Genomic DNA, 4598 nt, shown 5'->3' with positions numbered 1-4598 from the left:
CATGTGAGCATGTGCATTTACTTTTGTATTGAGGAAAGCACTTATACTGTTTATACTTATTGACAGAGCCGGATTTATAATAAGGCAGAGTAGGCATGTGCTTACAGGTTCCCTCTCAGAGAAAGAGAGTCTGCTGCATTGTTGATCTGTTAAAGTAAGATTGTCTGTTTACAGCAGCTAGCTAAACAATGTGAAAGTTTTATGCGGACATATTTTAGGCGCTGTGAATTACAGCCCTACAGTGAACAAATCTACTGTGAATTATATCCCTGCAGTGAACAGATCTTCCTTGATATTGGCAGACTATTAGCCTTTTGGACCAGAAGCTATATAAACTACACGAGGGAAAGTTGTCTGGGCGACTTTTAAGAGTCCAGGCGGTCTGTGTAGCACTTCACAAGTACTTGTAAGTACATTAGTATTTGCGCTGGTATGCATTTGAACTACTGATTGTGCACTATGGTGGCGCCTTCTTCTTTCTTTTTAATTCTCTAAAACAAAAATGGGCTGGACCCAAATGTTCTGGTGAGTAGCGAGTTGCGCCTCTGAGAATATAAGGCAGCTTTCTGGAATGCAGAGTCTCGCTAGGTGAGATTGAATGTGGCATGGAGCATCTGGTGCTGGTAACAAATTTTTTTCCCAAGCATATACAAATCAAATGGGCTGCTTTTCCAGAGTACTTAGCCTTGTATTTACTTCTAGACTTGCATACATTTTCAGTGTATAAAACACTTTTGCATATTTTTAGACAAATTTGCCAGCTTAAAATTTGACATTATAAAACAGAGAGCCCTGCAAGTGCTGCTTAGAGAATACAACCTGTGAGAGAACTTCAGACACACACTGTACTTTAAAGCAATATCAATCCCATTTTTTTTTTTCATGATTCAGATACAACATACAATTTTAAACAACTTTCAATTTACCACTAATATTACATGTATTTCATTCTCTTGGTATCCTTTGTTGAAGGAGCAACTATTCATTACTGGTTGCTAGCTGCTGATTGGTGGCTGCACATATATGTCTCTTGTCATTGACTCACAATATGTGCTCAGCTAGCTCCCAGTAGTGTATTGCTGCTCATTCAACAAACAATACCAAGATAATAAAGCACATTTGATAATAGAAGCAAATTGGAAATTGTGTAATTTAAATTCACATTTAGCTGCATCGCTTTAATAAAAATTTGAATGAGTATTATGTTTTTCTAAATTCATAATTTAAATGACCATTTTTACTTCTATCACTGAACACTATACTATAATGTATGTGTTGTCCATAACATAAAGAAACTTAGGTTACACCCCTCGGTGAGATACGCAGCCTTTTCAGACTTCTGTGAAGGACGGATCTTATTCTATAATCTCACCTGAGCAGAGAGCTTTAGAGAACTGGGTCCTAAGTGAGTGTTTAATCCTCTTGAAATGTTTTGAGGCTTTTTACAAGTAAATATAAATGTCCAAGAAGCTACTGACAACAATTCCTATTACCCGGTGGGAGTTACAAGCAAACTTAATGCTACCCTTGGGAAGTATCTATATCACCTTCTCCATTAGTGCTGATGTCAGTGCTCCTAACAGTACAGCGGTGCTACATTTTGTTGTTGAGAAGCAGGGAATAAGCTCAGAAGCGTGCATGTGTCGGGAGCACTATATGGCAGCAGTTTTGTAAGAATGTTATCCATTTGCAAGAGCACTAGAGGGCAGCACTATTTCCTGGCATGTAGTACTAATGTTATACATTAGCAAGAGCACTAGAGGGCAGCACTATTTCCTGTCATGTAGTACTAATGTTATACATTAGCAAGAGCACTAGATGGCAGCACTATTTCCTGTCATGTAGTACTAATGTTATACATTAGCAAGAGCACTAGAGGGCAGCACTATGTCCTGTCATGTAGTACTAATGTTATACATTAGCAAGAGCACTAGAGGGCAGCACTATTTCCTGTCATGTAGTACTAATGTTATACATTAGCAAGAGCACTAGAGGGCAGCACTATGTCCTGTCATGTAGAACTAATGTTATACATTAGCAAGAGCACTAGATGGCAGCACTATTTCCTATCATGCAGTACTAATGTTATACATTAGCAAGAGCACTAGATGGCAGCACTATTTCCTGTCATGTAGTACTAATGTTATACATTAGCAAGAGCACTAGATGGCAGCACTATTTCCTGTCATGTAGTACTAATGTTATACATTAGCAAGAGCACTAGATGGCAGCACTATTTCCTGTCATGTAGTACTAATGTTATACATTAGCAAGATCACTAGATGGCAGCACTATTTCCTGTCATGTAGTACTAATGTTATACATTAGCAAGATCACTAGAGGGCAGCACTATTTCCTGTCATGTAGTACTAATGTTATACATTAGCAAGAACACTAGAGGGCAGCACTATTTCCTGTCATGTAGTACTAATGTTATACATTAGCAAGAGCACTAGATGGCAGCACTATTTCCTGTCATGTAGTACTAATGTTATACATTAGCAAGAGCACTAGATGGCAGCACTATTTCCTGTCATGTAGTACTAATGTTATACATTAGCAAGAGCACTATTTCCTGTCATGTAGTACTAATGTTATACATTAGCAAGAGCACTAGATGGCAGCACTATTTCCTGTCATGTAGTACTAATGTTATACATTAGCAGGAGCACTAGATGGCAGCACTATTCCTTGTCATGTAGTACTAATGTTATACATTAGCAAGAGCACTAGAGGGCAGCACTATGTCCTGTCATGTAGTACTAATGTTATACATTAGCAAGAGCACTAGAGGGCAGCACTATTTCCTGTCATGTAGTACTAATGTTATACATTAGCAAGAGCACTAGAGGGCAGCACTATTTCCTGTCATGTAGTACTAATGTTATACATTAGCAAGAGCACTAGATGGCAGCACTATTTCCTGTCATGTAGTACTAATGTTATACATTAGCAGGACTCAGGAGCACTAGATGGCAGCACTATTCCCTGTCATGTAGTACTAATGTTATACATTAGCAAGAGCACTAGTGGGCAGCACTATTTCCTGTCATGTAGTACTAATGTTATACATTTGCAAGAGCACTAGAGGGCAGCACTATTTCCTGTCATGTAGTACTAATGTTATACATTAGCAAGAGCACTAGATGGCAGCACTATTTCCTGTCATGTTGTGCTTCAGACACCAATCTAGGTATCTCATCAACACAGAATATCATGGGAAGGAAGCAAATTTGATAAAAGGAGTAAGTTTTTTTAAAATTGCTTGCTCTAAAGACAATTTTTGGCTTTCATATCCCTTTAAGAACAAGGGGCCGATTTATCAAGCTCGGTTATGGAGCTTGATGCCCCTGTTTCCGTGCGAGCCTTCATAACTGCTCCATAACCTGTCCACCTGCTCTGAGGCCGCGGACAGAAATCATCCCGATTGAATACGATCGGGTTGATTGACACCCCCTGCTAGGGGCCGTGAATCTGCAGGGGGCGGCATTGCACCAGCAGTTCACAAGAACTGCTGGTGCAATGATAAATGCTGACAGCGTATGCTTTCAGCATTTATCGATGAGCGGCGGACATAATACGCTACATCGTATCATGTCCGCTCACACTATGTTAAATATACCCCCAAGTCTCTCAGATAGTTAACTTAGAGAGTACAAGCTAATGTATGCTCTGTTGAAGATATATTGTACTAATCTGTGTTTAATTTTGAATATAGTATTTAGAAAAATAAATGTTCTTGTGCTGAATAAACCTACTTTTTTACTTGGTCGACTTAAGGAGCCTTGCTTCTGTGTACTAGAACATTGCAGGACCATCCTTATTGGCTAGTAGACCACCCTGGGAGCATTAATACAGCGATATCGGTTGAGCTCAGACCTTCATTCTTTATGTAAAACATTTTCACACACATTTTTATAAGCTGGATATAATTGCTTTGTCTTCTTGGCATCAGTGTTTGATTTAATTAAAATGACAGTGTACTGTATTGTATTATCTCCTGTTCTCAATAATCCATTTATCTGATGAAGAGTGTTAAATTGTTTACAAAGAGCTTCTTAACCTCTATTTTATCATATGAAATAGCTGTTTTCAGCTGATGAAACTGTCACTTATACTGAAACTCTCAGTACTAAATTATCAGCTATAGTAAATCTATGTATCCAAGAGGCAGCAGCAGGGATCAACCTATCAGTGGGGGTAGGAGAAAGAGCCCATCCCATTTGAAAGGGTGTTCCTGCAGAAGATTTGAATACAATATGTTCTTATCAGCCGCTTGCCTGAGCTCAAAGTCCCACATAGATTAATGAGACAGTCTAGTCACAATAACACTTTTATGATTAAGGTAAATCATGCAATTTTAAACTACTTTACAATTTACTTTTTTATTTCTCTTGGTATCCTTTGTTAAAGATTAGGCTCAGTAACAGCAATGCACTGCTAGGAGCTAGCTGGATACATCTGGTGAGCCAATGACAAGAGGTGTATATATATATATATATATATATATATATATATATATATATATATATATATATATATACAGCCACAACTCACCAGCTAGCTCCCAACAGTGCATTGTTGCTCTTGAGTCTATC

This window comes from Bombina bombina, chromosome 7 (assembly GCF_027579735.1).
Source record: "Bombina bombina isolate aBomBom1 chromosome 7, aBomBom1.pri, whole genome shotgun sequence".
Taxonomy (NCBI): Eukaryota; Metazoa; Chordata; class Amphibia; order Anura; family Bombinatoridae; genus Bombina; species Bombina bombina.
This window is presented reverse-complemented; position numbering follows the sequence as displayed.